Source organism: Pinus tabuliformis, chromosome 7 (genome assembly GCF_031772625.1).
Source record: "Pinus tabuliformis cultivar Carrire ecotype Pingquan chromosome 7, CPIR1, whole genome shotgun sequence".
Lineage (NCBI taxonomy): Eukaryota > Viridiplantae > Streptophyta > Pinopsida > Pinales > Pinaceae > Pinus > Pinus tabuliformis.
In genome coordinates this window covers 190,718,559-190,742,996 of record NC_142293.1, presented here as the reverse complement: position 1 = coordinate 190,742,996, position 24,438 = coordinate 190,718,559, and the positions used below count along the sequence as shown (strand labels likewise).

Genomic DNA, 24,438 nt, shown 5'->3' with positions numbered 1-24,438 from the left:
GAAATTTGGGATCAACTTTAAGTTGTTGGGTAAGTGCCTCAAGATACAGAGCTTGTGCGTTTGGCCCTATTTTCGCACAGATTGTCTAGGCAACGCAACAACACTTAGACCAGGGTTGTCACTCTGATCCCCGATCTCTCCGTTTAAGTCGTCTCCCTATAGCATGCTAAGGGGGGTAGACCCTATGAGATAAAGGAAGACCAACTGGGAACCAACTGGGTTGGGAGACACAGCAGGGGGAAACAAGCACTTGATCGATTTTAGAATTTGATTAGATCTTTAAATGCTTAAGACCAGTGCCTTATGGAGTTAATGAAAACCAAGTAATTAATTAATTGTTGCTTCTTATGAAGTAATTTAATGATTGCTTGAAAATATTTACAAAATATCAAACATGTCACGAGCATTATATAATCCAAGCAGTGATTAATTTCACCAGATGCAAAATATTCAATAGATGCGCAATGTTCTAGCAAATAAATTTCAAAAGATCAAATACTTTCAAGAAACCACGAAATTTTAAATGCTAACCAGCTCACAAAATGATTCACCACTTTTCAATAGCTAATCTTTAAATAAACATTTAAGTGCATTTAACTATAGAGAAGTGGAACATAAATACCACAAAAGACACCAAAATGAATTTTCAATTTTTAATTAATCTTTTCAAAAAAAATTAATTTTTATATATTTATAAAATTCTAAGTTTAAAATAAAACAAAACTAAAATCTAAATAAATAAAATTTAAATCTAAATGAAAATAAAAATCTAAACTATAAAACAAAATTCTAAATAAAAGCCTAAGGATTAACTTTTTATGCTTTTGGGATTTTTTTATATTTTATATTTTATTTTTTAATGTTTAAAAAAAAATATTAACTTCTAAGAAAAAATCATAAAAAATAAAAAATGAAACTTAATAAATCCTAACTTAAAAAAATAAAACAAAACTAAACTTAAACACACTTAAAGATAAAACTAGAACTTAAGCTAAATACGATCAAAAGTAAATAAATAAAAATCTAATTCTAAAACCATAAAAATGAAAATCGAATTTTTTTATATTTTTCATATATTAAAACACACTTCATAAAAACATACGCTAATCTAAGGAACAAAGTAAAAGTCTAAACTAAAATTTAAATGCATAAAACAAAAAAAACTAACCCTAAATCATGAATACGCTGAGCATAAAATCGTAATGTTTTATTATGTGTGTGTGCAGGTGACGGCAGTGCGCAAGAGTAGCGTGAATGAGGAGCCGGATGGACGCAGGCAGAGAGGGTTCGAGTGCTTGCAATTTCCTATGATAGCTGCGTGGGTTATGGCAACGTAAGGCAGCAATGGAAATGGAGAAGTGAGGAGAGGGATGCAGGTTTTGAAACCAGCATGAGGAATTGCAGGTGGACGGGACAGCGTGGAAGTGAATATCTTTGCCAGCGTTTGCATGGAAAAGGAAAGCAATACGCAGATGGCAAGGGAAGCACGATGAAGGGGAAAGGCAGAGGAGGATGTAGCTGCGGGAGAGAGCCAAGCTAAGAGAGCAGGAGAGAACGTGGAGAGATAGTGAACACTGCGTGGAAGTGAAGGGCAAAAGGCGTGGAGCAGCGACGAGGAGATGGATGCAGTTGCGTGAGATAGACAGGAGCAGCACGTTGAAGAATGAGTGGAGAGGTTTAGGAGATGAACGCAAGAGGGAGCCAACAATAGTTGAGGCTGCAGCGTAAGGATGAGGCATGCGTATGGAGCAGAGGGATTGCAGTGGATATGGACAGGGGTGCGGCAGTAACGGAGAAACGTGGGAGTTGAGATTGTGTGCAGATCTGGACTGTGGAGGAGAGCAAGACGCTGGCAGAGGAGGAGGGAACACATAGGGAAAATGCTGGTAGCATGAGATGGCTGGCTTGACAGAGGAGGGAGAGGAATTCTGGAGCGAGATTGCGTGTGGAGATGCCGCAAATAGGAAGACAGCATAAAAAAATTTGAGATTTTCTGTCAGAAAATAAAAATTGACCTTGGGCAGCAGACAAACTGAAACCGGGGGCCCAGAAACCCTTGAACAAATGATTTTCAGAAAATTTTAATAGAAATTTTGATCATGCTACTTCAGATTTGTCAACCGAATCCTTATAAAAATTTGCCAGATTTTCAAACTCTTGAACAACAGAAACGTGCACCTGCAAAAAAGTGGTTTTGAAACAAATATTCCTACTAGAGCTAATCCTGAGGCCAGATCTTACCCTCCAGGGCCTAGATCTGGCTTCGGACAAAAAATTTTCTTCCGACCTGCAATAACAAAAACCGAACACCTAGAAATAAAATGTGCAAGAAACAAAACTAAAAACCCTAAAACCGGCTAAATAATTACAATATTCACAGTTTAAAGGCTCTAAATAGCCAGATTTGTCAGTATGCCACAGATATATTTTTAGAATTTTAAATTTAAGGTGAGGTGCTTCAGAAAACCCTTCATGCATTCACCAGAAAATTTCAAATGATAAGCCCGGGATCAAAACTGGCTAGACTCTTCAAAAAACGCAATCCGGGAGTTGGCTGGTTCAGCCGAGAACTTCCTCGAACGCCCAGTAAACTTCGAAATCTAGATTTTCCTGCACAGCTTACTTCAACCATTAACAAAGAGGGAGAAAACAATACTAAAATCCAAATCTAATAGAGATACCTGCCATCATATTCAAAAATTTAACTATCATTCAAACCCTAGTGACTAAACAAGATACCTGTGTTTAAAATCACTCTTCATAAAACTATCATCAATGGCTGAAAATAAAATCATACATGGAAATAAAACATCTTACAGCATTTCCTGAAGAGTAACACAAACAAGATTTCAACCCCAAAGTATTTCTTTATTGCACATGAAAAATGACTACAATAGAGCTTTCTTTAGCAAATGACTCTAAGATCGAATGATCTCAAATGACCCCTGACACCCTATTTAAAGGAAAAATTCCCACCGGCTAGTTCGAGTGATCCATGTCAAAGTGATCTCGACCGTCGATGAGGATCAAAATCTCTTTTAATCTCATTCGTCGAAATTTTAAATGCATTTTAATATATTAAAAAATAAAATTTTGCATTTATTTCCTCAAAACTTTGACTTTTTATTATTTTATTTTATTTTTCAAATTTTTATTTATTTTTTAATTTATTATTTTTTTAAATTTTATTTTATTTTATTTTTTTATTTTTTAGTTATTTTTTAATTTTTTAATTTTATCATTTTTTATTATTTTTATTGGACCCTCAAACTTAGCCTTTGGAAAAATCACCTAGGACCTAGGACTTATGAGGGGATAAAACATTTTCTAACCCTCAAGACACTTTACATCATGACTTTTACAATTTTACATCTCAAGGGGGAAAACCCATTTGACATAGACCACCCAGTTCTGCGACACAAATATAATCTAGGAGATCAAGCAATTTGTAATAATCTAACCAAATAGTTAGGATTATTTCCAAATTACTTTTACATAGACTCGACCTAGCGCACTAGGATTCCCCTAAGATTCTAATGACAAAATCCATTCTGGCTTTGGGGTTAGGCTGAAGGAAAACTCTACCGATCATGGATCGATGAGACAAAAAACCTTCCAGAACGTAGATCATCACTAGAAGATTAGGTTTACCTAGGCAAATACATACATGACACAGATCCACTAAGATTATTAACAATTTACACATGCAGACTGGGTTTACAACATAACATGATTGGGCTGATGATGACAGTCGAATGGCACGGCCACGTCAATCAAGCGCTATCCCTTTTGCGAAAAAAGGGGGTGTACGGCTATGGGTAGTTGACACGTAGTGGTCAACAAGCCCTAAACAGTGTCTCAGAGGATTGGAAAATCTTCGAACAAGGCATTTTTGCATGATACACTCAACCTAGGTGAGACAAAATGTGGTCATACTTGCAACAGGAGGAGATGAGGCGAGCGTTAGTAAAGACCTCCATTAGAAGCAGTAACAACAAGGGCTCAAAAAGTGTGAAGGAGGAAGATAATGTGGCCCTTGCATCAAAGGGTCCCAGTCAAGGACAAGGTTCGCAGGGGGAGAAGAAGAAAAGGAAGGATATATCTAAGGTCAAGTGCTTTAGGTGTGGCGAGTTTGGCCACTACAGTACTCAACGTCCTGAAAGGAAGAAGGACAAATAGGAGAAGCAAGACTAGGCGATGACATCCGCAGAGATAGACAAGTTGTCCTCCAAGTTGGAGGAATATTTTGCCATGTTTACAGCTATACCTCCAGGAGTGAGGTGGGGCGATATGGAGCTATAGTCCCAAAGTTGTGCAGATTTGGGCAAGGTCCATTGAGGAATGCATCGGATGGTGCTTTCTCATGGATCATTAGCTTTCTATAAGGGCCCACAATATTCAGTAGCTGGAGGATCAACGTCAATTGGTGCAATCAGTTGAGAGTGACAGTTGCAAACTAGTAGCAGTCAGATGCTAAGGAGCACAAAGTAGTGTTGATAGCAAAGCAAGAGGCTTAGTAGCAGAGTCAGCAGCAACACAAGTTTCTCCATGGACAGTGTAGATGCTAGTAGCAGTCAGATGCTCAGGAGACAGTTGCAACAGAGAGACACAGTTGATTCAGTATGCTTCTCAATTGCAGTAGCATCAGCAACAAGTTAGAGGGAGTTGTAGTGAAGATGCAAAGTTGGCAGCAGTATAGCTAGTATAGCAAAGTCAGCAGCAATACAGATGCAGCATCAGAGTTGCGCAATGGTTGGTGGGCAGTGGCAAGCAATCACAATGGCCAAACATCAGCAACGTATATGGAGGATGTTATAGAGACAAGGTGTTGTAGCAACAGTGCAGCACTAGAGTTGGAGAGAACACCTTCCTCGCTAAGAGGGATTGTTAGTTTTTATAACATCAGATGGTGTTCTAGTATCGACAGTTGTCAGAGAGGCTAAGAAACACTAGGACTCCAGAACCTAGAAAAAGTTTCAGGAAAATCCACCTAGAGATTTCTTAATTAAGTTAATTAATCAGTTTTAAAATTTTCAAAGTCTAACTTAGGGAAAATGATTAATTAACAACAATTAATTGAGGATGGTGAGATTTCTCTAGAAATTCACACAGATTGACTAGGAAATGATCTAGGGCATTGATTAAGATTTAATCTTGGTCATTGGAGTCCCAACTAGAGATTATAAGAAGAATTCGATGGATAGATGGAGAAACACACTTGGAGAGCGAGTTTCCTTGGGCAGTTTGATTTTCCAGAGAGCAGCATTCTACTAGAAGAGTTCGATCCAGAGAGCGGATGCAAAGACAAAGAGGGGTAGAGACAGTGAGTCCAGAGGAAGTCTTCTAGTTCTGAAGAGTAACTTGCAGAGAGGCATAGATAGCCACAGAGAGGTTGCACAAGAGTTGCGCAGTAGCCTCTAGAGGGCAATTTGATTTAGCTGGGGGAAGGGTCGTTTCAGGTGCTAGTGTCCAGAAGAAATTTATAAGGGCCAAGCCTGAGGCTTCCAGACCAGCCCCAGTCAATCAGTAGTTGATTCGAGGCAGTTCTAAGCCAGGAAGTTTCAGTACTGCGGAAAAGTGACGTAGGGCCTGCGCAGAGGCAGTTGGAGAACTAGTCGATAGGCTTGATTGAGCCAAGATTGCTTGTGGGGGTAAGGAAAATTCCTCATAAAATTTTTGCCAGTATTTTCTCTGTAGGATTTACAGTTTTTGGCATCTAGTTGTACTCAAAAAATTCTCACTACCGCATAATAATAAAACCCTCAGTTGTTGCACTGGTTTCCCACATTGGGTTTTTTCGGGGAATTTTGTCCAAAAACAATGGTGCTACATTTTTGTGTGTGCGCGCCATTATTTTCTCAGTTTCCAGTTTATCTTCCACTATATTTATTTTGGTGAAAATTGCAGTTGTGAATTATTTTTTGCTTTTAGTAGCAAATAAACTACAAAATTAATTTACAGTTAGAAGAATATTTTCCAGTTGTTGCAATAGTTAAAAATTTCACATAACATATGTTGATGGAAAAGCTAACGAATCCCTCGACAAAAAGGGTCTCCATAACACCAAAAAAGAAGGAGCCAAAGCCTAGGGTTTTTAACATTGTAATGATGAAGGATCAATCCACCCTGTCATAGACCTTCTCAAAAAAAAATCATAATGAACAGAGTATTCACACTCAATGTAATCCCAATCTATGCCCTCCCACACAATGATGGGAGTGCTCAAAATATATCGTACAAGAATGGAACCAATCCCTTTTGGCCTAACAATCTTAGGAATAATGTGCTTGCAATAAAGGGCAACGACTTTGACCAATTTCTCATAGAAAGTATTCAAAAGCATGATTAGCTTCCAACTTATGATCACCTTAAGCCCCCCCCATAGGGAATTAGATTGATGAACCTTTGGTTAATGCCCACACGTAGAGATGACTTCTTGATAGCTTCTTTATACACTTGAAGCCACTTACGCCCAATAAAATACCAAATGGCTTTGTAAAACTCACATGGGAAACCATCTAGCCCAAGCACTTGATCATCAAATATCTCACACAATGGAATTGTCAACTCATCCAAGGATGGGTCCCAATCACAAGCATGTTTCTACTTATATATAACTTTAATTGGGACAACATCTAGGCAACGTTACATGGCTTCCTCTCATTCTTTTGCATGTCCTTGGGATTGAAGTAACTACATTTCTTAATTGATTATTTTATCCCTAACGTTCAATTGGTATTCTTCTCTAGTAAAGGCTATTAGAACCCATTTACGTGGACTAGATAAGATCAGTCGAAACGACTCAAACCAGTCAACTTACCTCGACTAAACAGAACTAGTGGTTTCTATCTAGTAGTGGGATAGAAACACCTACTCAAACAACACTTGTTAGTTATTTGGTCATTCATAGTTTTAAAAGCATTTATTTTCTCATTGACTTCTTTAATAGCCAATATTTAAAGAAGGCCTTAGTAGGGTTGTCCCCCATCCTAAGAGGACAAAGTTGAGCAACTCTACCTCAACAAATAGCATCCAATCTTAGGATAAAATGGAGCTTGGCTACCAACATTTATTTTTCTTCATCAAATGGAATAAACTAAAGGACCTTAGACACATCTTCATGTTAGTTTTTGTAGCATCGGATGTGTTATAGCCACGAAATTTGGTGGAGAGGCTAGAATACATGAGATCTCCAAAACCCATAAATCGTTTCTGGAAATTCTGCCTAGAAATGACCTAATTAGATTATTAACCAGTTTTTAAATATTTCCTAAATCTAAACTTAGGGAATATGGTTAATTAATCAGTATTAATTAAGTCAAGGCGAGAATCATCCAGAAACTCACACGAATCAATCTAGAGATGATCCTAGATATTGATTAAGTTTTAATCTTGACTGTTGATGCTCCAACAGAGGATTATAAGAAGGGGTCGATGTGGTGATGGAGAGTACACTTGAGTAGTTTGATTTATTGGCAGATCGATTTTCAGAGTAGCAACAGTCAGTTGTCAGAGAGAGCTAGAGGGGCAGAGATAGTGAGATTGGAGGAAGTATTCTAGATCCAGTGAGGGCACTTGCAGAGAGGCAGAAGAGCCACAGAGAAGCTGACGCAGGGGCTGCGCAATGTGAAAATTCGAGAATCCCCGAATCACTACAGCAGCAACTGATATTACTTCTCCTACTTGTTAATCCATGCAATTTAATTACTGTGTTCTACTATAAATATCGAAGTAAATACAACTGCAACATTCACAACTTTAAATAATATGCGGAAACAAAAATCTAAGCAAGAAAAAAATAACACACACAAGTGACACCATTGTTTTTGGACCAATGTCCACGGAAAAACCCAATGTGGAAAAACCGGTGAAGCAATTGAGGGTTTGTATTATTAAGTAGTAATTTATGAATACAATCTTTGGATGCCTTACTGGCTATCCAATACAGAGAATCTGACTGACAGAGAGATGAGTGAGAGATACCTCACACTATCACTAGAGATTCAATACTGAACCAGACTCTGGATGGCAAGCCCCACACTGCTTCTGCATTGCCTCTGCGTCAGCCTACGCAGCTCAACATCACATCTACTAGGCTTTGTGTAACCCTTCTTGTTGATCGATTTGCCTCTGGAACTTTGACTTTTTTCCTTTCTGGTTTCACACCCTGGCTCTTGGCTCTAGAACTCGACCCTCAGCAAATTTTCAATCTCCTCTCAGGCTTTGCGCTGCCTCAGCATGGCTCTACGCTGCCCAGTGTGGATCTGCGTTGCCTCTTCTGGATCTCTCTCTACCTACTCTGTGATGTATCCCCAGACCAGGAAACCCTCCTCCAGAAACTATCCCTGCCCCTCACTGCAAGAAATCACTTCGATCTCTTCTCCAGCAACTGCTACGCCGCTCTCTTGAGAAATCAATCTCTTGATCTCTCACTCGATGTGTCTTCCACATGCCCATCAAGCCTCTTCTTATAATCTTCTCATTGAGTAACCAACGACCCAGATTAGATTCTAATCAATGGCTCAGATCATTTTGACTTGACCCTCTTCTTTTAGAAGTTTCACCCCCAATTTTATTAATACCCTTTACCTATTTTAATTTCCTAAGTTTAGACTTAGGCCTCCATTAAAAATAATTAATTATTTTAATAAAACCTTCTCCAGGTGGAATTACCCAAAACCATTTCTGGGTATTCTGGAATACATGTGTCCTAGCCTCCCTAAAAATTTTGAGGCTTAGAGCACAATTGATGCTACCATAAATAACCACTCCCTCTTAGCGAGGAATGTGCTCTAGTAATGCAACCTGTTGAAGCATCACCCTTTTCGGTAACATCTCCATCTGCGTTGTTGATGTATCACATCACTTCCCACCAACTAATGCGCAAATGATACATACGTGTTGTTGTTGGCCCTTCCACTGCCAACACTGCATCTTCACTGCAACCCTCTCCAACTGTTGCTGCTACTGCAACAACAATGGAAAAAGCATCCAAAATACTGAACCAAAGTGGTTCAGCGTGATGCATCTGCTGCTGGATTTCTAACTGTTGCTAGTCTCTGCCTGTCACTGAAGCCACTGCATTGTTGCTAACTCTGTTCTGTGCTAACTGCACTGTTGCCAACACTAGCTTTGCGCTACTCAAATTCTGGCGCTCCTAGCCATTGCAATTGTCACTCCGACACTCCTCTACATCACTGATCCTAGTCCATCCTACTACTTCTAATATGGGCTCCAGTAGCAAGGCATTGATCCAAGAGGTGGACTCCTCAAGGATCCTTCCCACCCGCAGTTTTTTCGAACTACAATACTAGATCACCCCACCTCTCCCCTGGAGGTATCTGGGAAATCATGGCAAACTCATCTTCCTCGATCTTTGCAGTTGTAGCCTGCAGATCATGTTTCTTGTCCTTGTCCTTATTCTTGAGAGGAGACTACGTAGCATAGTGACCAAATTCACCACACCGGAAACATTTGATCTTTGACACATCTTTCTTCTTCTTATGTTGCTCTTGCTACCCCTTTGATGCAAGAGTTGCATTATCTTCCTCATCCTTGGGCTTCGTCCCACTGTTGCTGTTGCCATCAAGTTTGCACTTGACTAAGTCTCGCCTCATCTCTTCCTGTTGAAGAGCGGCCCACATTCCCTCCCAATCTGGCAATTTCTCTCTGCCCAAGATACTCTGGACAAACGGTTGCCATTCTTCTAAGACTGAATTCAAGGCCAACCTCACCATCTCTGTAGGTTGAGGTGTTGATCCTATAGCTACCAACTGATCTCAGACTTCTTGAAGCTTTGATAGGAACAGATCAATGTGTTCCCCTTTCTCCATCCTTGTTGATCTCAGGTTCTCCTCCAAGTACATCTTCCACTGCTCAAAAGATCCTTGATATAGCGTAGCCAAGGCATCCCATATCTCTTTGGTCGTCTCTTTTCCAGCAATGAGACATACAACGTGATCCCTCACTCCATCAAGGATCAACCGCTTGGCCTTCGCCATCTCAACCTTATACTTCTTGAGCGGATATGCATCAACGGGTACAGCTACCACACCATTGACATACATCTTGAGATTGTGCTCACCCAGAAGGCATGAGATCCTAGGCTTCCAGATCACATAGTTGGATGCTCCATCCAACCGATCTTGATTTCTCAGCCTGTTAGCTGCCATATCTACGAACAGAATGTCAAACTGCCTCCTCTCTCCTCTGCGTTGTTGCTGGGCTGGCCTACGCACTCCTTGCTGGAGTTAGTAGATCTGCTGATCCAGGTGGATATTGGTGGCCACCTACCAAGTCCACCTGGACCCCCACCATTGTCTTTCTCAGCATTTTCAGTTTCCTTAATTGTAGCACAACTTACTATTTATGCCAATGTTGCCCATTCCAACAATGATAGTGCTCGGATAGATCTTTCTAATGAGCTATTGTACGCGTCAAACGGAGATCATATGCCAAAGTTACGACCTCGGGAAGTTGATGTACCAACTTACTCGCAAACGGGGCCCACAGTTTGGCGTTTCATCTCCTAGGGTTAGATTTTGGAATGTTAAGGGTTTTCCATAGTTTCTCAACAATAAATAGGCCTTCGAGCCTCATTGTAACACAGTTCAGAGGCATGTAGCCATCACATCTCTTCTCAGAGATAAGCTACCATCGCCCTAGCTGGTTTATTTCCATTTCTGGTTGTAAGCATATTTCAGTATTTTCCATTAATGAAATGAAGTATTATTTCCGCTGCATCTTTGTGTATATGGTTATCTCTGTAATTTGTTGCGTTCCTGTTTAAATCCGGATCAGTGGTATCAGAGCGGTCTGCTTTTTCTCTGTTTTTCTTTACATGTCCCCAACAAGGTCGGGATATAAGGAGTTAGGGCTTGAACTGGTTGAACCTTTGCAAGACCAGCCTCGCAAATCCCGACGGCCTCCCATGGCGGACGAGAAGAAAGACGAGGGGGCAGGAGATCCCATCAAAATCTTGCTCGAAGAAGCCCTCGAGCGACAACGGAACGCGATGATGGACAGCTTTGCCCAGATCCTTCAGCGGCTACCCAGAAGCAACGCATCGGCTTCCAGCAGCTACTCTGGGAACGCCACACCCTTTAAGGTACAAGTTAATTTTGAAATCCCCATATTCGAGGGTCAGATAGACGCCGATGCCGTAGATAAATGGTTAAATCTGCTAGAGGGTTATTTTTCTGTTCATGAATTTTCGAGTCGGGAAAAGATTGTTTTTGCCGTCCTCAAAGCAGCCCCCCACGTCAAGGACTGGTGGGAAACCTACTGCGAGCAGAAGGATGAAAGTACTGGCTCACTATTTTCAGCCGCACCCACCTGGGATTCGTTCCGGGATGCCATCAAGGAGCAGTACTACCCTGTCGGGAGCTATGAGGATGAATACATAAAGTGGACCACGCTGCGGCAGGGAAGGGACCAAGACGTGCCGGAGTTCACCAATCTTTTCCATACCCTTCGCACAAAGTTGGGTATCAAGGATTCAGAGCAACATTTGATACTCAAATATCGTGGCTGCCTGCACAAGTACATCCAGGAAGAAATACAATTCCTAAACATCCCCTCGCTCGGCGCAGCATACCGGTATGCCGTCAAGGTCGAGCAGAAGTTTAAACAGAAGAAGCGAGACTTTGGATCTGCGAATCCAAAGCAGGGGAAAGGTGCCCCTAAACCACAGAACAAAGGACAAAGCCAAGGCGGGACAACCCAAGACAACCAGCCGAAGCTGCAAGCAAAGAACAGCGCCGCGAAGCCGAGAAAGGACACTAGAAAATGGTGCGAGTTCCATAAGAGCTCCACTCACAACACAAGTGAGTGTCGGGCCAAGCAGTCACTGGTGGCTGAGCTAAAGGTTTCAGAATCAGATGCATGTTCCGACTCTGAGTCAGAACCCGATAAGGGGTATGAAAAAGGGAAGCAGATCATTGATGCGGACCCCAGCGCCACTGTTGCTACCGCAAAGATCCAGAAAAATGAACCCGAAGATCCAGAGGAGGAGGAGCGTCTCTTCCACTCCCAGATGTGGGTAAAGGGCTCCCCGATACAGTTCATTGTTGATAGCGGGAGTCAAAAGAACCTCATTTCGGCAGAGGTCGTGAAGCGGTTGGGCTTACCGACCACAGCACATCCACAACCATACACCATTGGGTGGCTTCACCAAGGACGAGATCTTCGCGTGAGCCAGCAGTGCCACCTTCCATACAACATCAAGCCCTTCACGGATGAGGTATTGTGAGACATTGCTCCCCTTGAAGTTTGTGATGTATTACTAGGACAACCATACTTGTGGAAGCGACATGCTGTGTATGAATCAAGGCCCCGTGCTGTTATTATTACATTGGGAAATAAGTTGTTCAGGATACCAGAGGTAGCACCACCTGTCGCCCTCTCTTTGATTACTGCAAAACAATGCAGTAAGATCATTTCCAAAACCAGGAAATTTGTTTTCCTGATGATACGCCCTCAAGGAAAGAAGAAGACAGTGGCCGCGGTCTCCAAACGGGGCCCCTCTGCACGACAACTACAGATGGACAAGATTGTGGAGGAGTACGAGGACATCTTCACCTCCCCGACAGGGGTTCCTCTGCACTGTCAAGTCAAGCACTTCATCGATCTGACCCAAGGTGCGCCGCTACCCAATGGACCAATTTATCGGCGCTCCGTTCTGGAGAACGATGAAATCAAGAGGCAGATTCAGGAGCTCCTGCAGAAAGGTCACATCCGTCCGAGTTCATCGCCCTGTGGGAACCCGATCGTGTTGGTACAGAAGAAGGATGGGACGTGGAGACTCTATATTGACTATCGGGCGCTGAACAAGATCACTGTCCGTAATAGGTACTCGATCCCGCGGATTGATGACCTCCTAGACCAACTAAAGGGGGCGAAATATTTCAGCAAGATCGACCTGAAGTCGGGATATCACCAGGTACCAATCGAACCCTCCGATGTGTGGAAGACTGCCTTCAAATCCAAGGAGGGCCTCTTCGAATGGTTGGTCATGCCTTTCGGATTGACGAATGCTCCTGCAACCTTTATGAGGCTAATGGATGACATCTTGCGGCCATTCACCAACTCCTTTGTAGTAGTATACTTGGATGACATTCTGATCTTCAGCCAGAGTTGGGAAGAGCACCTCCACCACATCCGACAGGTTCTCCAAACACTGCGGCAACACAAGCTATGTGCCAATTTGGAGAAATGCACTTTTGGCATGACCCAGGTTCAGTATCTGGGATACATCATTGATGGACAGGGGGTGCATGTCGATCCAGCGAAGATCCAAGTCATTCGGGATTGGCCCTCTCCAACCACTCTAACAGAGCTCCGCAGCTTTCTAGGTCTTGCCAACTTCTACTGCAGGTTTGTGTTGGGGTTTTCTCATATTTCTTGGCCCTTGAGTCAAGTCACCAAGGGCGGGGCGAAAGCAAAATTCTTTTGGTCTGAATCTCAACAGAAGGCATTCAGGGAGTTGAAGGATCGCCTCTGCACGGCACCAGTGCTCGCGTTACCAGATTTACAACAACCATTTGAGGTCGAGACAGATGCCTCTGACTATGCTATTGGGGCAGTCCTTACTCAACATGGACATCCAGTGGCATATCACAGTGAAACACTTTCAGACACAATCCGGAAGTACCCCACTTATGATAAAGAGATGTATTCCATTGTACAGGCCTGCCGACAATGGAAGCATTACATTTTGGGGAAGGAAACGGTCATCCACACAGACCACCGACCTCTGCAGTTCATACAGACCCAAGGGAAATTGCAGAATGATCGCCATCAGAAGTGGTCTACATACCTGCAACAGTTTCACTTGAATATCAAGTATAAAAAGGGCAGCACCAATAATGTTGCAGATTGCCTCAGTCAACCACCGATCATGGCGCTAACCACCGTGCTCAACTCTTGTGGGCACGAGACTTCTGATTGGCCACTTCTCTACAAAAGCGACCCAAAATTCGGCCACACATACCAGACACTCTTGGAGGGTCGGCAGGTTGCAGATTTTCACCTCCAGGATGCCCTATTATGCCACCTCGGTCACCTTTGTGTTCCTTCAAGCGAGCGTGCCAAGATGATTTGGGAAGCACACTACAGTCGGGCTGCTGGGCATTTCGGGGTCGAGAAAACAGTGGCAGTACTGCAAAATTATTTCTATTGGCCGAATCTTCGACAGGATGTTGGGAAGTACATCCGATCATGTACTGCCTGTGCCATTGCCAAACCGGCCATTAAGAAGCACGGCCTCTATACCCCGTTGCCTACCCCTAGTCGACCTTGGGAATCCATCTCCATGGATTACATGTCAGGCCTTCCTTCCACTAAGCATGGAAATGACTGTGTTTCTGTGGTCATCGACAAGTTCTCGAAGATGGCCATTATGGTGGCCTGCAAGAAGAATGTCACAGCAGAAGCCACTGCTAAACTCTTCTTTGAACGAGTGTGGGTGCACTTTGGGATCCCACAGTCTATCATCTTAGATCGGGACAGTCGGTCTCTCAGCACATTTTGGTCCAGTCTCTGGTCAATGCTGGACACCAAACTCACGAAGTCCACAGCCTTCCATCCTCAAACTGATGGCCAGACAGAGGTTGTCAATAGGATGATTGTGCACATTCTGCGCATGTATAACTCAAAGCATCCACGCACATGGGACGAGAGCCTCCCCTATGTTCAGCACAGTTACAACCGAGCTCTTCACAGCTCCACTGGCCATAGCCCTTTTCAGGTGGGTTTGGGATTCCTGCCACTATGCCCCATTGATGTGGCCATGCCACTTGCAGCTACTCACATGAATTCAGCTCATGCCCAGTCCGAAACAGACAAGGCCACCAGCTTCATTGAGCGCATCCAACATATTCGCCAGCAGGTCCATGACATCCTTGAGAAATCAAATGCCAAGTACAAGCAGCGACATGATCAACATCGGGTGCCACACAAGTTTCAGGTGGGCGACAAAGTCTGGTTGCAATTGCAAAAGGAACGCCTTACTGGAGCCTATCGGAAATTGAGACCACTCCGATACGGTCCTTACACCATTACTAAGGCTATGGGAGACAATGCATTTGAGCTCAGCATTCCCCCATTCCTTGGCCTGCACCCAGTGTTCAAGGTGGACCGCCTTCGGCCATACTTTCCACCATTGCTAGACACATCCGACATTGCAGAACAGCTCAAACCCACAGAATTAAATCCAGATTGCATGGAACAAGCTGCAACTGATCGGATCATGGACACACAGATCAAGAACACTCGCCAACAGAATATCCAACTGTATCGAGTTGTCAAAGCAGGCCAACTCCTTCAGCAGGGCAAGTGGCTCACCAGGGAACAAGTTCAGCAGAAGTTTCCTCATCTCATGGAGGAGCTCAACGCAATGGGGACCATTGCTTCCTAAGGGGGGAGGAATGATCCAGGTGGATATTGGTGGCCACCTGCCAAGTCCACCTGGACCCCCACCATTGTCTTTCTCAGCATTTTCAGTTTCCTTAATTGTAGCACAACTTACTATTTTTGCCAATGTTGCCCGTTCCAACAATGATAGTGCTCGGGTAGATCTTTCTAATGAGCTATTGTACGCGTCAAACGGAGATCATATGCCAAAGTTACGACCCCGGGAAGTTGATGTACCAACTTACCCCCAAACGGGGCCCACAGTTTGGCGTTTCATCTCCTAGGGTTAGGTTTTGGAATGTTAAGGGTTTTCCATTGTTTCTCAACAATAAATAGGCCTTCGAGCCTCATTGTAACACAGTTCAGAGGCATGTAGCCATCACATCTCTTCTCAGAGATAAGCTACCATCACCCTAGCTAGTTTATTTCCATTTCTGGTTGTAAGCATATTTCAGTATTTTCCATTAATGAAATGAAGTATTATTTCCGCTGCATCTTTGTGTATATGGTTATCTCTGTAATTTGTTGTGTTCCTGTTTAAATCCGGATCATCTGCTCCTCTCTACTCCTGCTCTGCAAATGATAAATCAAATTCCCTGGCTAGGAATTCTTAGAGGAAGAAATTCCCTCAAAACAGTGTTTCCTTCCCGCTTCTGACGTTTTTTCTGACCCAGCAACTGCTACAGAAAAACTGTCTCACCAGAAAATTGCTCTGCGTTGAAGCTTCTGTTGTGCTACTCCCTTTGCCGCTAACAAATCTCGATCTGGAAATCTTACCTCTCTGTCAACTCACTCAGAGAGAGATTTTCCTTGAGGAATCTTACCCTCTTGGCTTAGACTACACAATCCCTTTGGGGATTAGATCTGCTACCTACGCAACACTTCGATCTCCCTCCTTCTTTTGAGCATTGGGCTCTTTCGATCTGCTCTCTTGCTTCACCTGTGCTCTGATACCATGTGAAAATTCGAGAATCCCCGAATCACTACCGCAGCAACTGATATTACTTCTCCTACTTGTTAATCCATGCAAGTTATTTATTGTGTTCTATTGTAAAATATCGAAGTAAATATAACTACATCCTTCACAACTTAAATAATATGCAAAAACAAGAATTTGAGCAAGAAAGAAATAACACACACAAGAGACACTCTTGTTTTTGGACCAATGTCCCCGGAAAAACCCAATATGGGAAAACCAATGCCATAGCTGAGGGTTTGTATTATTAAGTAGTAATTTATGAATACAATCTTTGGATGCCTCGCTGGCTATCCAATACAAAGAATCTAACTGACAGAGAGATGAGTGAGTGTTAATATTGGCAACTAGGGCCAAACTCCACATGGGTCATCTTATTTATGACAGCCGATATTTTTCTTGGATTCCTCCCTCTGAAAGGTGTAAGATTGATCTATAGATTATCCGATTCCGACATGTACAAATGATGTTATGAATTTATTTTGATTATGGACAAGTTGTCAAGGTCGGCCAGCAAACTCATGTAGGCTCAGAAGCCCGACAATCACGTCTATTCATCCTCAACGTTGCATATAAATAGAAGGTGACTTAGCCTCATTTGGACACACTCATCTTCACACATCTCTCTCTCTCCTCATTGATTGGGTACAGATTTTTTGGCAGCAACTCTCTCCACACGTGCGAAGGAAAGGAAGGATAAATTTATGTTTTGGACATTGACCAGGGTTGACCGAATTTCTAGATTGTTCTTTTGGACGTTGACCACCTTTGACTACATTTTTGTGAGGGCTATCTCTGTTTGGGCAGGCTGCATTTCTGGGCACATAAATTGAGACAAACCGTTCACTGTTTGACCAGCGTTGACTGTGGTTAGGGTTGACCGCAAGTGAACTGTTTGACCAGACTTTGACTGGGCTAAATTTGGCTGTTTTGAGGACTGATTCATCTTTCTGTTTGGAGGCCAAAGTTGACTAAAGTTGAGTGAATTGTTGAGGGTCAAATCTTCCCTGTTGACCAACATTGAATTTTATGGTTAGGGCTCTTTTGCTTTTGTTATAAATTATCAGATTTGTAAATTGTACTCTCTCTCTCTGTGTTGAACTATTGAAGACTAAAGAATAATTGATCAAGGGTTTCCCCACATTGGGGTTTGTCCCTGGCTGATGCAACATCTTGTATCCTCTTGTCTTGGCTTGTCTTCTACTGTTTATGTTTATGTTCTATCTACATTTTACTATCATGTTGATGTGAATGCTAAACTGGATATTGATATTGGGCTAATAAAGAAATTGAAGTAAAATTGCTCTAAAGCATAGAACATACCATTGTTGCCTAAAATTAGCAGTGACAGATACCTCACTATTAATGGAGATTCAATACTGAACCAGACTCTGAATGGCAAGCCCCACACTGCTTCTGCACTACATCTGCACCAACCTATGCAGCTCAGCGTCACAGCTACTGGGCTCTGTGTCACCCTTCTTGCCGATCGATTTGTCTCTGGAACTTCAACTTTCTGCCTTCCCGATCTCACACCCCGACTCCTGGCTCTAGAACTCGACCCTCGAGCAAATTTCGAATCTCCTCTCAGGCTCTGCACTGCCTCAATGTGGCTCTACGCTGCCCAGCCTGGATCTGCGCTGCCTCATCTAGATCTCCCTCTGCCTCCTCTGTGATGTATCCCCGGATCAGGAAACCTTCCTCTGAAAACTATCCCTACCCCTCACTACAAGAAATCATTTCGATCTCTTCTCCAACAACTGTTGCGCTGCTCTTTTGAGAAATCGATCTCTAGATCTCTCACTCGATGTGTCTTCCAAATGCCCATCAAGCCTCTTCTTATAATCTTCTCGTTGAGTAACCAACGGCCCAGATTAGCTTCTAATCAATGGCTCAGATCATTTTGGCTTGATCCTCGTCTTCTTCTAGAAGTTTCACCCCAGTTTGATTAATACCCTTTAATTATTTTAATTTCCTAAGTTTAGACTTAGGCCTCCATTAAAAGTAATTAATTATTTTGATAAAACCTTCTCCAGGTGGAATTTCCCAAAACGATTTTTTAGTATTTTGGAATACATGTGTCCTAGCCTCCCTGCAAATTTTGAGGCTTAGAGCACATCTGATGCTACTAGAAATCAACACATAGTATATTCTACAGGCAAGTTCGATTTGTTGAGAGGGAAAGATGTCTTTACTTCCAGAGGCCGGGGAGGAGTCCTAGAGTGTCAGAGAAGCATCTTTCTAGCCCGCAGAGGGCAAAACGACTTCATCAAAGACCAATTAGAGGCTAGACATCAAGAAAACTACGTAGAGCAGCGCAGAGGCTGACGCAGAGGATCAGAGGCCCGAGTTTCTGAAGGCACATTGTGTCAGGGTTTGCTTGTGGGGTGAGGAAATTCCTCACTAGATTTTTGCCAGTATTTTTCTCTGCAGGATTGCTAGATTTCGACATCCTGTTTTACTTAGAATTTCTCACTACTGCATAACAATAAAACCCTTAGCTGTTGCACTGGTTTTCTCAAGTTGGGTTTTTCTAGGGACTTTTGTCCAAAAATAAGTGTGTTAATTTTATGTGTGTGATAGCATTTCTCAGATTCCAGCGCATTATTTTTCCGCAGTATTTTATTTGTGAAGGTTGCCGTGTGTTTATTTTGATATTTGTCGTAGCAGATAAATTGTTAAATTAATTAACAATTAGGAGAAATAATACCAGTTGTTGCAATAGGATTCCAATTTGGAATTTTCACACTTCAAATTTTTCCCTAGTGGCTTGATCATGATTACATCAAATGGTTGCAATTTGTCATCCATAGCCCCACAAAAAGGCAAAAGTCTGTGTAGTAGAATCTTCCCACCAAGTAACCACTCTTCTTTCACATGGGATCTAGGCAAAAGTTTTTAGATAATTCCAATACATGCAATACAACCAAGGCTTTGCAAATGAGAAACACTCATGATATAACATCTTTGATGCATACGCATTTCCTAAGCTCCCCGAAAAATGACAAACCAAATGTGTTAAGGATTAGATAGAAAGTTTGTGCCACCAACCCACATAGGTTAACCCCCAAAAAAATCAAAATAGAAAGAGTTGTGCTCTAATAGCATCACCCTCTCTAGTATTTGCAAAATTTTCTCTTGGCCATTACAGAAGTTAATCTAGGTAAACCAAAATTCAAATGATTCATGGCACCAGTGATGGTTAGGGTCATAGAACCCTAGCCGAACCTTAAAGGACATCCAAGCTTCTTTTTCACCAAGTGACCCCCTAGCAAGTAAGAGCCTTTCCTTATCCTCTTGATTTTGAACCATATTAAAACCTCCACAGATTAGTCAAGGAGGGGTGTTCACTATGTGGAAGCTCATCAACCATCCAACACCAAAACTCAGCTCTCTTACCAACATCATTAGATGCATAAATATTGGCCAGATCAAAAATCCAGCCATCGAGGTTCAGCAAAATTCAAACAAACCTTTGAGCATGGTAAGAGAGCCCCAATCAACCACTGCTCCAGTAAGCTGAGAGGATATCAAAGTGGCATACCCACCCTTCCCATAATGGTGATTCTAGTGCACACACCTACCACTCGGCCAAATAACAAATAAGGCCATATAAAGCAAAAACCCAGTCATTTTGATTTATTGTAGTTACATAATGCCCACCACGCCAATTGAAGACAAGATTTGACGAACGGTATGGTTTCTTCTAGAGGCACTCGAACGCTGGATCTAGAATTCACAAAAAAAGCTAATGCATCACGTATCGGAAAATTCAGGATATGTAACCTTTAACTTCACAACTTCATGATACATATCAGACCCGGTTTTAGATATATCTGTGCTACTTTAGTCATCGGTTCCACCATTTTGAAATATTTTTAACCATGAGTTTCCCCATTCTTATATAAACTCCCTTTCTCTTTTTATCTCTTGATTTTGAAGTTTTTTATACACCCACGTTATCACTATGGTTCATACGGGCCACTTAATTTTCAAACGATCACATTCTATTCATTTACGAGTTTGCCCTTGGTACAGGAAAGAGGTGGTAGTGAGACCAGGAAACGAAATGTATATACCAGTAAGAAAACTTGATTTGAAAATTGTAGAGCTAAATTTTCCAAACCAATGCTGAAGGAAAATGCATTAAAGCCCGATAACTAATATAGCATTATGGCTAAACTGACTCCACTGTGGTATATAATTGCCTATAAAGTATTTTGCTGAATTTATGACAAGGGACCAATTAACCCAAATCGCTGAATTTAAAAACGAAGAGAACACATCCTGATGCATGGAATTGAAATATAAGAATGCAGATGTTTTATGGGCAACGAACCTGGTCTAGTGAGGATAGCTCGCTGTAAATGGCAAAGCATCTTCGCCGAGGCAAATCGACAAATTCTGCTTACTGTAAATGGCAAAGCATTTTCGACGACGCAAATAGACAAATTCGGCATGACTTTAATTGGCCGGTACGCATTTATTTTGGGTCGTCACCATCTCCATGAACGTTGGCTTTCCGCTTTAATTTATTAAAGTGTTTCGTTGCTTGTCAGTGGAGAAAACCATCCTGCGCTCGTCGTTGGAATCTGGAATGTGCGAAGTGTTAATCATCCACCAAAATTTTAGCTCTCGGATTAGTCTAATTGTTTCAGTACTCATGTTAAAAGCACTTTTTGTTAGGGAGAGGTTACACCTTCTTGGGTTCAGGTTCTATGGTTGAGAGTAGGCAGCAACTGATTTTTTTGGGTTCACGTTTTAGGGTTGAATTAGCTCGAACTGATTCTTTTGGTTAATTGGCCTAATATAAATATTTCGCACCTCTTACTGTTAAAAAGTAAAAGATTAGAGATTCAATTCTATATACACTTTTGACATCAAGTTCCATAGTTGAGCCTCAAGTCATCCCTTTAATGAATCTGCCCATTTCCCGTGCCCATTTCCCGGGTTACATATTGTGTTATATTTGTTACATGTTGTGTTACGTATTTAAGGACGATAATAGTTCAGTAAGAAAAATCAACTAAACATGCCACCTTTGTCACACTGGGATGAGCTAACTCTACAGGTAGCTGGCCCTTGCGAGGCCATAAATCAATCCATGAGACACCAAAATCCCCCAAAGCAAAGGAATCCATGGACGTATGAGATATTGTTTGTCACCTTTAAATCTTCCACATAATTCCGAAAAAAAACGCACTAAAATCAGTGCAGCGAATATTGCAAGATTTGGTACTTTACCCTGCTTCGTTCAATATTATTATGATGCACGAAAGACATCTTCTTATCTTGCACAAGAGAAGGAACTTACCGACCCAAAGGGATATAACTTTACCTCGGAAGGGTAGTATAGGATTCCAGACGTTTAAATGTCAGCAGTGGCGTTTTGTCATCATAATTTTTATTTTATTTTATTATGGAAATGATGTATATTTATTTTTATACATTTTTTCTTCTAATATATAGATGTGATTTCATAAAGGTATTTATTCTATCAAAGATTGCTCTATATTTTTTTAATGTTTATTTATTTAAGATTTTCTTTTATCAAAACTGCTCTATATTTTTTGTAATGTATACTTATTTAAGATTTTCTTTTTTATTGACCTTACGTTAGATTAGCTCAATGTTATATGATAAATTGTTTATTTATCTAAGATAAGTTAGTTAGACTCAACTAGTAATGAAAATATTACAAAATGATATAATGATATATTGATGTTGAGAGCATTTTTTAGAATACTGTGTTATGTTTTTGAGGTGTCAGAGTTTTTGGGCCAACACTTCCCCATCTTGAGGTGTTAGATTTTTTGGGCCAACACTTCACCCATATTGAGGTGTTAGACTTTTTGGGCTAGCACTTCACCCATCTTGAGGGACAAAAAGCTTAGATTGATAGTTTCGGACCAAGAATAAATAGAGAAATGAAATGGCCATTAAAAGATGTGAAAAAATTATTACATTGAAGATTTAATTATATTGAAAAGTTAGAATTAAATTAGAGTGAATAAAATTGATTTAATTAATTAAGAAAATAAATTAGTTAAATGATAAATTAATTATATTAGTTAAAAGGTAAAACTAATTAATTAAAATTAAAAAGAAGGAAAGGGCTAAGGTTGCGATGGAAAGAAAAAAAAATGTATTTTTATAATCAATTGGTTTGTCTATGTGAAATGATAGCTAAGACATTGAGGATGCAATGGGAAGAAGGATGAACAAAAAAGAAGTCTTCTCCCTCATTCAATGTTTCCATTACAATATATTGCTCACCTAGGATGAGCTCTGCAACTTAACTTGATGATCATATGGAGTATGAGTAGAAACAATTAGTGAATAAGTTTTGTGATGTCCATGGCTTATATCAAACAAGCTCATTATCCTCAAGAAAAACCATCTCAATTCACACCTCTACAAAATCCACGGTAATTCTACCTTTAATGGTCATGAGTGTTGAGAAAGTTCAAAAAAATGAAAAAGTGGTTCTATTTATTGAAGTTGTGGAGCATGAGTATTAACTTTATATAGATGAGAAAAATGAGGAAAATTAAATTGAAGGGATGAAGAAGCAACCCTTAGGCCCTAATCCAAAGAGGCCATGAAGATGCCAAAAAAAGATGACCGCATTTGAACCTTATATATTTTTGTAACATTAGAGTCCATATAATATAATTTCCCTTTTTATTTTTCAAAAAATGGTTAAGGCAAAGGTTCAAAGTGTATATTAAAACAAAAATTTCTCCAATAAATTTATATTTAATGACAAAGTGAATTAATAGTTAAATGTAAATGTCAAGTTCCATTAGCACTCCTACAATTGTAATCAGATTGTAACATTAACTCTTATATCAAATGCATTACTTAGTAGTGTCCACAGAACAAATGCACATACAACTTTCTAGTAACAAGAAATGAGAAATATATTTGAGTATTGAGATAAGTGGAAAGTGATGAGTATGTCAGAGTCAAGAATTTTCATTTTGTATTTCACCTTGTTTGAATGTTGATTTGAATGTCTAAAAAATAAAATAATTTTATTTAAAAGATAATATTAAAAAAATTAAAAAAACAAGGAAATGTAAAAAAAATCTTAAACATACCTAATAAATACATGCTATAGAATAATTTATATTTTTCAAAAATTCTTTAATATATATATAATATAAAAATATAATATTTGTTTTTCAATTTTATATTACAATTTTTAAATATATAAAATATCAATTATTATAAATACTATACTATTATAAATAAAGTTAATTACAATTGTATTTTATTGAAAATTTATGTGATAGTTTTGGCTCACAAAAAATTATAAGACATGTTATTGTAAGATATTTTTAGAATTTATTGTAAGATATTTTTAGAATTTATTGCAATATGAGTTATTTAAAAAATTGATTATTCTTTTCATTGTGATAATATTAATTGATAAATGAAGAATTTTGAGTTAAAATACATACATCTCTTAATGTTTTTTATTTTCATTTTTCATATATATAGATATATAATATATTAGTGAAAATCCATATATATATATATGATTGATGAAAATTAAAATATATATATATATATATATATGAATTTTTTTATTAAAAATTTCATTTTCAATTAGTTTTAAAAATTACAAATTCTAATTTACATTAATATAATACAAATTCACTTTAATATGGAAAAAATTATTATAGTTTTCTTTCTTTCCAACCAAATAATACTTTTACCTTTATCAGTTTATATATATATATATATATATATATATATATATATATATATATATATATATATATATATATATATATATATATATATATATATATATATATATCATTTTATTTAAAAAATTATTAATGAAATGTTTATTATTAAATATAAGTCCCTTGATTCTCCTAAATGTAACTCGTATAATATCCTATCACTGTAAAATATGTGTACATATTATAATAATCTATATAAGTTATTTCTAATTGAGCTTTAGGATGAGGGTACTTAAATGTTGTTTTAGATATTTGCTAGAAAGTTTTGTAAAATGTGTAAATATAGAATGATAA

At 39.9% G+C, this 24,438-nt stretch overlaps 1 protein-coding gene across 1 annotated transcript in view; it reads right to left on the bottom strand.

The window, feature by feature from the left end:
* The window catches only part of LOC149246504 (uncharacterized), a 434,707-nt gene extending 413,670 nt beyond the window's left edge, over nucleotides 1–21,037 (bottom strand). Inside the window, exon 1 of the mRNA XM_089455707.1 lies at nucleotides 20,727–21,037. The gene's annotated coding sequence lies outside the window, so the exon portion shown is untranslated. The remainder of the gene's footprint in view (nucleotides 1–20,726) is intronic.
* Between the last annotated feature and the right edge of the window lie 3,401 nt (nucleotides 21,038–24,438).